This window comes from Suncus etruscus, chromosome X (assembly GCF_024139225.1).
Source record: "Suncus etruscus isolate mSunEtr1 chromosome X, mSunEtr1.pri.cur, whole genome shotgun sequence".
Lineage (NCBI taxonomy): Eukaryota > Metazoa > Chordata > Mammalia > Eulipotyphla > Soricidae > Suncus > Suncus etruscus.
In genome coordinates, this window is record NC_064868.1 from 22,478,472 (window position 1) to 22,492,174 (window position 13,703).

The 13,703-nt window shown below is 35.6% G+C and overlaps 1 non-coding gene and 2 pseudogenes across 1 annotated transcript; 2 read left to right on the top strand and 1 right to left on the bottom strand.

Annotated features, from left to right (window-relative positions):
- The first annotated feature begins 1,612 nt into the window (after nucleotides 1-1,612).
- LOC125998770 (ras-related protein Rab-27A-like) lies at nucleotides 1,613-2,279 on the top strand (annotated as a pseudogene).
- A 3,993-nt stretch (nucleotides 2,280-6,272) lies between these two features.
- On the bottom strand, nucleotides 6,273-6,373 carry LOC126000198 (uncharacterized; annotated as a pseudogene).
- A 5,623-nt stretch (nucleotides 6,374-11,996) lies between these two features.
- LOC126000305 (U6 spliceosomal RNA) lies at nucleotides 11,997-12,103 on the top strand. Its single transcript, XR_007492656.1, has one exon. It is a non-coding gene; the product is annotated as a U6 spliceosomal RNA (small nuclear RNA).
- Nucleotides 12,104-13,703: the final 1,600 nt, after the last annotated feature.

A 13,703-nucleotide genomic window follows, 5' to 3' on the forward strand; every position in this document is an offset into this window, starting at 1 on the left:
CCCAATAACTTGTTCTCTGTTAATGATTCAAAAATCTTTAATTTTCCAGGGGACATTTTGTAGCTGAAAATATAGTAACACTTTAGATTTTCTGTAATCTTAAAAATTAGCAGGGAAAGCCTGATATCTGTATAGAGTTTTTTTATTTTTTATTTTCTTTACTTAAATTAAGCATTCTATAAATATGCATGAGTATCACCAATAATTTTTGCAAAGTTACACCCTAGTTATCAATCCTTTCAGCCTGTGCACATGACAATAACTCTAGCATGAGGCTTAATTCAAACAAATAAGATTCCAGTGATAGTTTCCAGTAAAAGTTTTAAATAAGAATGCTTGAGGCTGGCAAAGGAACTGCTATGCTTTTCAGGGGTGACTATAACACATTTAAATCCCAAGTCCTGGATCACATTATTGAGTTATTGTTCCAAAGGCATAAAGGTATTCAATATTAAAATCATTAATATTTTATTTTTGGCCTCCCAGCTAAAAAATTTCTCCTGCCACCATGCATCATAAAGCTAGGCTGATAAAGGGTGGACAGGTGTAGGTTTATTATTTGGTTTACTTATTCCTAGTAAATTACCTTTATGGTTCAAACACCAAGTGATAATAGGAAAGAATGATAAATAGTTCCCCATTAAAATACTTGGATCATAATAAGAAATGACGTTCTTTCCACCAATTTTCAGTATATTATTTATACCATTGAATGTTGACTCCAAAATGGCATAGATATTGTTCCCTTATCAGAGCTAGTTCCATTATCAAGCTAGTTATGGCAAGCCAAATAAAATACATATACAATAAGTTTGATGAGTAGTTTAATATTTTGTGCATTCATGAAATATGATTTAATTTTGCATAGTTGACCTTAAATTCATGTATAGGTAAAAAATCTGCCATTGATGAAGTTAAGAGAAAACAGTATCCCTTCCTAGTATATGTAAAACTTCTAAGAAATATGTCTCCTTGACATAATAAAACTAACCAAGTACTGAGAAATTTTGAATAATAAGGTTGGACTCTAGGATGACATAATAATTGTCTTTCACAACAATATCAATACCCTAATTTCCAAAGTCTATCAATGTACTATGTGAAAAAAGAGTAATTAGGTTTTTAATCAGTTGACATTATGATAGGGACTAACATAACATAATATGACATCACATATGGAGAAGAACTGGAGAAAGAAAGAGAAAGAGGATGTGATGATAACCTTCAAGAATAATTCAAATATGTAAGGCTGCAGAAGTAGAAGGTAGAGTTATGGAACATAGGACAAGAAATATGGATGGTCTCCCAAAATTATAGTAAAGTATTTCTTGCTACTAGAAAAACAACCCTGTTCAAACTCTGCTTTTAGCCCAGGTAAATTGTGGTGTCAGATCATAAGAAAGGTTTCAGTTATCTTTTAAATTAAGAACTAATGGTGTGGCAGCCAGTCCATTATCAGTCCTGTGAGGAAGGCCCGTGGTAAAAGCAGAACACAAGAGGACAGTCTTCAGAAAATATGCCAGTTTAATGGAAATCTGAGATATAAGCATGACATGAGAGAGGAATGCTTAGAAGTTACCTGATTAGTACCATGTTAACAATTTAATTCATCATGTCTGATGGAGACTATTATTATCTCATCAAGTTTTTAGCACTGGGAGATTCTGGAGTAGGAAAGACCAGTGTACTTTACCAGTACACAGAAGGTAAACTCCAAATTTATCACGCCAGTAGGCATTGATTTCAGGGAAAAGAGCGGTGTACAGAGCCAATGAGCCAGAGGGAGCCATTGCGGAGGCCAGAGAATCCACTTGCAGCTATGGAACACAGCAGGACAGGAGAGGTTTCAGAGCTTAACAACAGCAGTCTTCAGAAATGCTATGGGGTTTCTTCTGCTTTTTGACCTGACAAATGAGCAAAGTTTCCTCAATGTCAGAAACTGGATAAGTAAGCTACAAATGCATGTCTATTGTGAAAATCCAGACATGGTGTTACGTGGAAATAAAGGTGATCTGGAAGACCAGAAGGCGGTAAAAGAGGAGGACGCCAGAGAACTTGCAGAGAAATACGGAATCCCCTACTTTGAAACTAGTGCTGCCAATGGGACAAACATAAACCAAGCCATTGAAATGCTCCTAGATGTGATCATGAAGCGAATGGAATGATGCGTGGACAAGTCATGGATTCCCGAAGGAGTAGTGCGATCCAATGGCCATATGTCCACTGACCATTTAAGTGAAGAAAAGGTGAAAGGGTCCTGTGGGTTGTTGAAAAGCTGAGTCCACTACACAGTAATTTAGATATCCCCTGTCTATGATCTCCTCTGGGGTCAATATGTAGTACAGAAAGAAGTTAAAAGACAGCAGTGTGTATAAGCTGTTTATACCCATCCCAATTACACTTACCTATAAACTTTGCAATTAGTTTACTGCAGCTTCGTAACTATTTCTTTAGATTCTGCCCATGTGTTAGAGAGTGATTTCATAAAGCCCAATGTTCCTTATACAACCTGAATCCATTGCATAGATTGTTCAAGGATTCAATATCTCATAACTACAGTGTTTATTATGTACAATCACGAAGAATACTGTTACCTAACCTAATATAAATCAGCTCAGAAGCTCCGACATTTATATCTTAGGTAAAAATGAGAAAACTTGTACTTGAATTCACATTCTTTTTATTTATGTTTATGAGTTACACTTATAGTACTCATAGGCGCCTCCTAACTCAGGTCCTGATAGTCACTCTCTGTGGTGCTTCGGGAACCCAGGCAGTGTTGGGTTCTATCCTAGGATTACTGCATGCAATTTAGGTGCTCCAGTTCTGTGAGCTATCACCTTGGCTTATTGAAATAAAATTCACAGATACTATTGTACCAAATTGATCTCTTAAAATAGCATTTATTTGAAACCAATTGAATGCCTAAGAAGAATATATACACGTCAGTTCAATATCCTTGAGTGTCTATTTATGTAATACTCTTTAAAATGAATACTAAATGTAAAATTCTGACCTAAGGAATAGACCTTGGATAAACTGTATTGAACAGTGGTAGATTCACTGTAACTCCTTTTAATGGGAGAGAAAGTAGTGATGGGGTGTACAGGCTGTTTAGTGGTGAGCAACTGAAATGGGGCTTCTGACATGCTGCTAAATTCCAATGCTCGGATGGGGTAGTTGAGAGTCAAATAACTAGATTTTGGGGATTATAATTGACTGTGCATTTATACTCAGCTCTACATGTTGTCTACATCTGAACAGAACTGATATTTATGCTGAAGTTATTTATGGTTAGTAAACATTTAGTTCCTTGTTTTTATATCTAGGATGTTGACCTGGCATCGTCTAGCTGCCATTTCACTTAAGTTGTGAACTACTAACCTTTTAGTTTCACCATCAAGTTCTATATTGTTGATATTTGAAATCTGCTTTATTTTAATAATGGTGGAATTAAAAATTATTTTTACTTATACAACATGCCTATTTGCTACTTGGTAGATGATAGACAGATGATTATTTGGGCAATCACATGTATACTCAGCTCACTATCAGAAAATGAAACCTATTGCTTCTTTTTCATTGACATTAGAGTACTTACTTGCTGGCATAGGTTATTTATTTTACAGCATTGTCAAAGCACATACCAAATTAAAATAAGTTTAATATATGCCTTATGATATAATCATTCATTACAAAGTAGATTAAAGTGTCCTAAGAACTTAATTGTTATTTAGGAAGAAATATTTACTCATCATATTCAAGTGAAGAAAAAATTAAATATTTTTGTGGCAGCAAATGTCTGCCAGAACTGTAGTTATAAAAATAAAATTAGATGAAAAATCATTATTTTTACATCTCATTTTCAAAATGGCTTTTTACTATTCTTTTTTTTGCCATAGATCTTCTACCTCTTGCTTAAAAAATAACCTGAGCTAGAGAGTGATAGCATACAGGTAGAGCACTTGCCTTGCACAATCAAACCGGGTTCAATCCCCGGCACCCCATATAGCTACCCGAGCCTGCCAGGAGTAGTTTCTGAGTGCAGAGCCAAAAACCAAAAACCCAAACAAACAAAAATTAAAAATCCTATAGTTTCTAAGATCTTCTGTATTTCTATGAACTGAGTTCTATTAAATACCAGTGTAATATATCTTTGAATTGTTAATTCTAGTGAGGAAAAGATTCAAGGGTAGAGCTGTAACTACAAGTATTGCCTTTTAAAGTTGCCCTCAGATTTCAATAAGGCAAATCATACTTTTATAGCTATATGCAATAGGACAGTTTTAATGTTTTTTTTCTGGCCATTCTTTTATTATTATTATTTATTATTATTATTTATTTTTTCCTATGGTCAATTTTTGTTTATAGAAGACAATAATTCTTTGTTTCAATTTTTAAAGACCACACGTGCAATTCAAATGTACATATTCTGTAGTCCTTAAACAAATATATGATTAAACATGTACATGATATATTTGCATATTCAAGAACAATATTTAATTATTGAAATAAATAGCCTGTTTTTGCTTTTCAAATAATTTATTTAAATTTGATATTTAAGTTCCATGTTTTTGTTCCTTGGTGTATTTTTTCATATTTACATTCCTATATAATAATAAAGTGTACCTACTTTCAGTGAATACTGTTGTCTCTATAATCCCCAGTTGCTAATGTCTTCTTTAGGTTATCCATATTTCTTTGCATTTGTTGGTTTGCCTTAGAGTGTTCTGCCTTTCGATCTCAGCCCTCCTTTGTCACCTGTGGCATGGGGCTGTGTCCCTTCTCTGGAGTGCAAGCCTAGGTGGGTATGATGGCTGCAGTTGCTGAGGTTTTGCCCTGCCCTCAGGTCTCCTCCCTCACTTTACCTACCAGAAGGCGTTAAGTCCCCTTGGCCTTCCCCAACCACACTAATGGCAGAGAGCTGCTGGTCCAGGCCTGGGTCAGAGTTCCCCTCTCCCTTTACCTGTCAGAATGTGTAGTTTATCTCTTCACATTGCCTTCCATACAGGCCTGGGTCTGCTTTTTCCTCTACCTGTCAGAAGGTATAGTTAACATCTGCACGCCACCTTCTCCGGCCATGCTGTCTGGGCCTGGGTCTGTTTCCCCTCTCCCTTTACCTGTGAGAAGGTGTAGTTCACCTCTGTGCATTGTCTTCCCCGGCCTCAGTAATGCTCTTTCACGAAGTTTTTAATGTTCATTGTTTCTTCTGCAGTTTGAACTATTTTGAAACTAAACAACCAACACTAGTAACCAGGTGCTATGCATTTTAAGTTTTTAGTTTGTTTTCTGTGAGATGTAACTGAAAGATTGGGAATGGGATATGGTGCAGTGGTACATCACTACTTCAAATATGTAAGCTCCCAAATTTAAGTTTTAGCATCAAACAACTGTAGAAACAAAAGCAGTGAAACAGTTTTCACAGATTATAAATTTTAAGCTAGTTAAACAAATTAAAGCCTGGTAGCATGTACTTCAAGTTTATCAGTTTACAGTCTTTGTTCACGTATGAGTTTCTTCAAGTTCTGTTTAAAGTCTCAAGTGAAAAGATAAAAATAACCTTACATGCCAATTTGCATTACCACTTCACACAGAAATTAGAAATCTAAAGTTTCAACTTTAGGTCCAATAATATTCACACACTATTCTTGCTGTAACTTTTTGATTTTGTCAACATTTCCTCTCCTAAGGGCCAATGCAAATTACACTGGAAAGACTATTTTTCATTTTTAAATTATTTTCATTTAATTTAGCTCGTACAATATTGTTAAAGCTTTTTATTTCAATATGCAAAATTACTACACTTAACCACTATATAAGTCCCATCTCTCTTTCTCTATCTCTTATATTTTTCTAGCATAGTATCCAATCTTTATTTCTGTGATTCCTCAATTTTCAGTTCAAGTATAAACAGATTTTCCCCCCTGAATTAGGAAAAGGATTAAGCAGGAAGGATATTTTCTGAGCTCTGTGTAGCATATGTTCATAAGCTTTCCTTTTGTAGCATTTATGGATTCATCCTAGAGTAGGGGTAAGCCAGAGCAAGGCAATTTGGCATGCTTGTATTTGCTTTATCAGAAAAAGCAAATTCAGTCTGCAGAGGCCACCCCAACCTGAGCTGCAAAGAAGCATGTGAAACCCTGAGAGGGATGCTGATTATTTTCTTTACAGGGACGCTCAAGCTGAGCCATCCTCTTTGCAAAATAGTAAATGGGATTCATGCATTATCCATCAGGAAAATGGTGGCGTAGGGGGCAAGAGAGATCATTATCAAAAATATGAAATGCTTCACAAGTTTGCGTGTCATCCTTGTGCAGGGGCCATGCTAATCTTCTCTGCATCATTCCAATTTTAGTATATGTGCTCCAAGTACTCCCTCTTTTAGATTTTGGGCCACAGATGGCGGCACTCAGGGTTACTTCTGGCTCTGCATGCAGAAGTCGCTCCTGGTAGGCTCAGGCGACCATATGGGATGCTGGATATTGAACCCAGGTCCGTCCTGGATTGGCCCAGTGCAAGGCAAACACCCTAACACTGTGCTATCACTCCAGCTTCTCTATACCTCTTTTGGTGTAGTTTTATTCCCACTTTCCCAAATCCTCAATATTTGGTCATTGGTTTTATATACAAATGCCAAAGGTTTGTCATGGTTCAAAACTCTGCTCTCCTGGGGCCAGAGCGGTGGTGTAAGTGGTAAAGCATTTGCTTTGCCCATGGTTTAATCTCTCAGTGTCCCATAGCCCCAAGCCAGGAGCAATTTATGAGTGTATAGCCAGGAGTATCACCTGAGTATCACCGGGTCTGGCCCAAAAAACAAAACAAAAAAAAACAAAAATAAACAAACAACTCTGATCTTCTGTTTTGTCATTATATTTTCTACATTTTTATTTTCATAAAAATAAACACAATGTGACAAAATGACTGAACATTTTATTTGGGTATTTTTAAAAACTATACTGAATAGGAGTGTAGAGAGTGGACAGCCTTGCCTAGTTTCTGACCTTAGTGGAAATGCTTTCAGTTTTTTGCCATTAAGTATAATGTTGGCTGTGAGCTTTTTATAGATAGCTGTAACTATCTTGAGGAAGATTCCTTCCAGCCTTATTTTGTCCTTCTTCCTCTGCCTTATTCAGTTGGTATACTACATTGAGAGAAAAGCTTTTTATTATGTCATCATGATATTCTATAGAATAGGGTTTATCATTTACTGCATTTGCAGAAAGTTTTGAAAAAATAAAATAGGTATTAATAGTATGTTGTAATTGATAAATTATAAATTTGAAAATAGTCACATTTTAAAAGCTGATTTTAAATATGTGATTTAATCAAATGAAAGATGGATAAATTAGAGTATTTTGTCAAGACATTGCCATGTTGAGGACTGTATTTGGAATCTAATATGATAGAACACTAAAATGCAAAACTCGGGCAACCAACCTATATCTTCAAGAACCCTGTAGACAAAAAAGAAAGTTAAAGCGTTATTATATTATATATTATATTATATATATTATATTATAATAAAATTAAGGCATTGAAAAATTCTACTATTGAGCTTTTTAGTGTGAGTCCTTGGCTCCCGAACACATACTATACCTGCTTCTGAGGATAAAAGTATTAGAACTTTATTATAGATCTCTAAGATGAGCAGTTGATTGAACACCTGTTCAGTCTAAACAGCTATATGCGTTGCTGCAGGTTTCTTTGAAGTACATATTTCTCTTCTTCCACCGAGTTTGTTACTTTCTCCGCACTATTCTCTGGCACCTACAGTTATCAAGACAATTACCTATTAGACCATTGTATTTATTTATGTAAAAATGTTCTAAATACCACATGTAAGTAAAATCATTCTGTATTTATCCTTCATCTGGCTTATCTTGTTTAACATAATATCTTCTAGATCCATCCATGTTGTTGCAAAGTGCACGATTGTATCATTTCTTACCACTATGTGGCAATTCATTGTGCATATGTACCACATTTTTGTGATCCAGTCATCTATTGTTGGACATTTAGGTTGATTCCAAGTCTTGGTTATTGTACAGAGTGCTTCAATAAATAGTGGTGTGCATACATATTTTTGAATGAATGTTTTTCTGTCCTGGGGGTAGATACACAAGAGATGGATTGATGTGTCATCTGTTAGCTCAATTTTGAGTTTACTGAGAACCCTCCATACTCTTTTCCATAGGGGTTGGAACAGACAACATTTCCGCTAGCAGTGTCTGAAAGATCCTCTCTAACCACATCCCTGCCAACAGAGATTTTTCCCATTATTTTTGATATGTACCATCTTCACTGGTGTAAGATAATTCCTGCATGGTGGAAATCCTATGGGAAACAGTACAGAGGGTTCTCAAAAATTAGGGTGTCCAACCTATATTTCTTTCTTTCTTTCTTCTCTTTTTTTTTTTTTTGTTTTTGGGCCACACCCGGCGGTGCTCAGGGGTTACTCCTGGCTGTCTGCTCAGAAATAGCTCCTGGCAGGCACGGGGGACCATATGGGACACCGGGATTCGAACCAACCACCTTTGGTCCTGGATCGGCTGCATGCAAGGCAAACGCTGCTGTGCTATCTCTCCGGGCCCCTATATTTCTTTTTTTTATTTTTTATTTTTAATTATGAGAACAAAGATGCAAAGAAAGAGGACAAGGTAAAGTTACAGTGGAAGGACAATCACCCATAACATAATTCTCAGAAGTCCCCTTGCTAATGTCTTAACCTTGAACTTTCAGCCAAAGAACATTAAGATAAATAAAACAAAATCCATGTACAATTACTTTGTCCCTCAAGTCCCCAGATTGTAACACATTATAATATTTCTTAACAGCACACAAGGTAATCTAAAGCCAGAAAACTTACGTAACTCCTTAAACATTAGAGGCATAGTATTTTTTACATTTCCATGTATATGCATATTAGCTTAAGTTAACCTCAAATTTTAAGTGGGTTATTTTTTAAGGATTAGAGTTAAAGGAGCACAGTAAAAATGGTGTTAGAGTGGCAATTGTTGTTTTCATCAGCCCAACAAAATATGAGGGGCATGGAAAGGAATAACCTTGGCCTAAATACAAAGAGACCCTACCCCTGAAGTTTCCTGGCATAAGATCAACTCTAGGCTCCAGGCAAGCTAGATCGTCCAATCCAAGACATTGTCTGTAGTGCCAATACACTTTTATTTTTCACACAGTCTCTGTTGTTGGTATCATGTTTCTGTATTAAAGATCCTGGAATCTGCATATCCTACATTGAAGTCAGGATGTGGAGCGTCCTCTCGTTTCACCTCACCATTAAAGGGCAATGCAGGGAGCCCTGTCCTGTAAGCAGGTCGTTGTTCTTGTTAAATCTTCTCAGTGTTAAGAGAAGTCTCTTTTGAGCAGGTCAATGTCTGAGCAGTGGTAGGGTCTTCTGTGGTATAGGATTACTTCCAGGTGATGTTATAGACAAACCTAAATGTTTTGTGGATAGCTTCCCTGGTTCAGGGGTGAATGGAAAATGCCCTTTCTTCTGAAGCTTGTGCCAGGTCATTATGTCAATGTTCAGGGTGTAAGGTCCCTTTGCACTAAAGATTTGTGTGTTCCAATCTCTATTAGATAGGATCTTATTTGTATGTATAGTATTTTCCCATTTTAATGTGCCTATGCAAAAAAGGAGCAATGCCATGTGGTGTTATTGGCACATATGGGGGCCATAAGAACAAGTCCAACAATACCCATGACATGGTTCAATCATAAGCATTAAACTGGGGGACTCTCTCACCAAAATTTCTTGTTGAACAGCTCATAAAGAGAAGAAAAAAAGTGGTTAGAATCGTCACTGTATAAGAGAGCATTTAGTAAGACTTATAGCTGTCAGAGAAAAAACACAAAATATTCTAAAGAAATATGTGTCCATTTTATGTCTCTTGAAACAGTTTGGGGTTGTTACACACAATGCACGGCTTTGGTCTGTGATTAGGATTGTGCACTACTGAAGTTAAAAGAGTAATGTGGGTTAGTGATGTTTTTGGGGGGTGAGAGAGTTAAGGAGTAAAAATGAGCTTTGTAGGGGTGTGGGAAAGGGCAGAATACAAAATGGACATTCTGGATACGCAAAACATAACATAAGGATAAGGAATACTCTTAATACATGCAGTGCGCGTGGGGCTAGCACCCCCATGCAGTTCTGTAGTTTGTGGATGCATAGGGAGGAATTTCTCCCCCTACCCCCCAGGGACCGATTAACCAGGCGTGGCCCTGAAGACCCGTCTGGTGTGGGGGGGATCTCAGTCCCCTGGACTAAGTGGTCAGCCCAGGGGGCCTATGGCTAGCTGTCCTGCCCAGAGTCCCCAACATACCAGTCGAAGACATCCAGAAGTCCTGGCATGTGGAGTCTTCTGAGCCCAGCCCTGCCTCTGTAGTTTGTGGATGCATGGGGAGAAATTTCTCTCCCCCTTCCCCCCAGGGTCCGATTAACCAGGCGTGGCCCTGAAGACCTGCCTGGTGTGGGGGGATCTCAGTCCCCTGGACTAAGTGGTCAGCCCAGGGGGCCTATGGCTAGCTGTCCTGCCCAGAGCCCCCAACATACCTATATTTCTAAGAACCTCTGTGAACAAAGAAGTTGAAGATTTATTTTATACATAATAAAATTAATAAATAAAATAAAATTAAGTCACTAAACATACTGATAGTGAGCATTGCAGTGGGAGTAGTGGCATCCAATCATATTCTGCACCTAATTCTGTGGATAAAAACATTAGAGCATTATTATAGGCCTGTGTAGTGAGAGGTTGATTGAACACCCATTCAAGCTAAACAGCTGTTTCCATTTTTGCAGGTTTCTTTGTAGTATAAAAGAGAGTAAAAGCTTTGTGTTTCTCTTCTTCCACTTGATTTGATCTCCTCACTATACCATGGCACCTGCGGTGTTTGGAATACCTACCATTTAGACCATTGTGTTTCTTCATGGAGTTATTCTAAATACCATATATAATTTATATTGTTTTGTATTTATCCTTCTGTCTTCATTTAACACAATATTTTTTAGTTCCATCCATGTTGCTGCAAATTGCGTGAGTGTACCATTGTTTACCACCATGTAGTATTCTATTGTGTATATGTATCACATCTTCATGACCAATACATCTCTTGTTGGACATCTAGTTCAATTTTGAGTACTTCAACATAATAAAGGCCACATCAGACAAGCCAATACCATAAACAATACGATGAGTACTGTTTCTTAAGTTCAGGATCAAGAAAAGGGTGTGAACTCTCACCACTCCTACTCCATATAATGTCAACTCTAGTCAGAAAAACGACAATAATAATAAAGAGAAGCAAAACTTAAGAAAGAAAATATGTAAAAATTATTGTTGTTTGCAGACAACTTCACTTGAGGTAAGGGAAAATTCAAACCATCAACATATTAGATCCAGTTTTCAAATATAGTAAAGATAACTGAATGGAAATTTTTAAATTGAGGAAAGAATTGTATTGAACATTATACTTAAAGTAAAATTAGATTATTACTTGCAGCCTTACACCAAAGTTAAATCAAAATGACTTAAAGTTGGGATACTAGGCCAGAAATCATAAAATACATAGAGACAAACATGCTAATATACTCCTGGACCTCAACATTATAGGTGAACTTGGAGACTCAATTCCAATGAAAGTGGAAAGTAAAGCAAAAATAAACATTTGGGACTTTATAAAATTAAAAACAAAACATTTTTAGGGCCCAAGTGATATCACATTGATAGGCATTTGCCTTACATACTTCAGACCCAGAACAGACCCTAGTTCAATCCCTGGCATTCCAGATGGTCTCCTGAGCCTGCCAAGAGCAATTTCTGTGCACAGAGCTAGGAATAACTTCTATAACCTCCAAACAAAATAAACAAACTAAAAGGAATTTTTTACACAATGAAGGCATTTGGGAGAAGATATTTAGATATCTTACCTCTGACAAGGGGTCGATACATTAATCTTTTAAACCTTTTGTTATAATAGTGCTTGCTTAGGCAGCACATATACTAAAATTGGAATGATACAGAGAAGATTAGAATGGCCCCTGCGTAAGGATGACACCTTTTGGTATAATAAAATAAATGTTATAGGAAAAACAAAAAGATCAAAATAAAACTTACTAAATAGTGCTATCAAATTGAAAGTTGATATATAATACAAAATGTAACAGTTAAAATATTTAAACTTATTTCATATTGGAGCTTTTATTGGCATATAATGGAATCTAATTATTTTATTTTTCATAGTATACTTTAAGACTCAATGTTTTTTAATTATACAAAGTCATATCTTGTTTAAATCTTCATTCCATTTATTCTTGCTTAATCTTTTTTATGTATTCTTGTCTAAAAGTTTCACATGATCAAGTTCAAGGTCTCAATACAAATATATACTTGTCAAATGAGTTCATATAGAGGGGACCTGGTCTGCTAGAGGATATTTCCTTATGAATAAGAGCTAGCAATACAAGCTTTGCTTTCTCATCACATCAAGCTCATTCTTTTGTCACTCAAGTGTGCTTAGAGAAAACTATGTGTGAACATGTCAAGAAGTAACTTTATAAAAAAAAAAAGAAGTATCTTTATACAGGATAATGAAAGGTCTCTTGCCAGGAACCAATCTCTTTAGAAGCAGGCATGGCCTTGGATATCTAATCCCCAGAACTATGAAATAATTAACTGTAGTTTGAGTCACCTGCCCAATGGTATTTTACTATGAATGCCCTAGATGTCTAAAACTTTGTTTTTGAAAATTAAAATTTTATTCCCAAGTTATCTCCATTCTCACTGATAACATAGTTTTGTCAGTAATAAGTCTCTCTGAAAATAAGTATGTGAGTTCAGAAATGCCAGAAGAGAATTTGGTGTGTTTGTTAAAATTTGATAAATGTTTATCTGCTTATAAGTACAAAATCACAAATAATTTTTTCAATATTTCTAGTGTTTGCACCATATAACATGCATATTGAAAATATTTTGGTTTGTTTTAAGAGTAAGTTAATATTTGTCCTGTTTTTTATGATTGTTTTCATTTTTGAAATTTAAAATGATTATAAGAATATAGTTTTATTTTAGATTTTGAAGCATTTTTCATATATAATTATTATACCTTATCAAATTTTGTTTTTATTGTTCTTGTATTTTAACTTATAATTTTTCCTGAGATCATGTAGATATTTGTTATTATTATCTTTTGTGCAGGAACAACTGGCACCAATTTATTTGGGTGTTTTATTTCTTCTCACTACATGTAATCTCTCTTGCTGACCTTTTATATGTCAATTTTCTCTGTATTTTGAAGTACTTTCTCACATTTGCTTTTTATACTTTGCAACTATGTGGTTAGAAGCACATATAATCACAAAATTTTAAGTGATGACACTCCTAGAATTTTTAACAACTTTTATCAATCTTTCCCTGTTTGACCTTAAATATTGCTTTCTGTTACTGCTATACTTTCTATGTATATGTATAGTATGTAGTTTCCTCTTCATTTTCTGTCTTTAAAATAATTTTATCTTATATGTATTTTCAGAAGTCAAATATAGCTGAGTTTTGCTTGTTTTAATTGCCAAGCTGAAAATCTATCTTTTAAATTGTCAAATTAGCTTATACATATTCAAAGTAATCACTGACATGTTTAGATGTATTTTTGTCATCCTATTTTTCCCTACTTTACATGATTTCTCA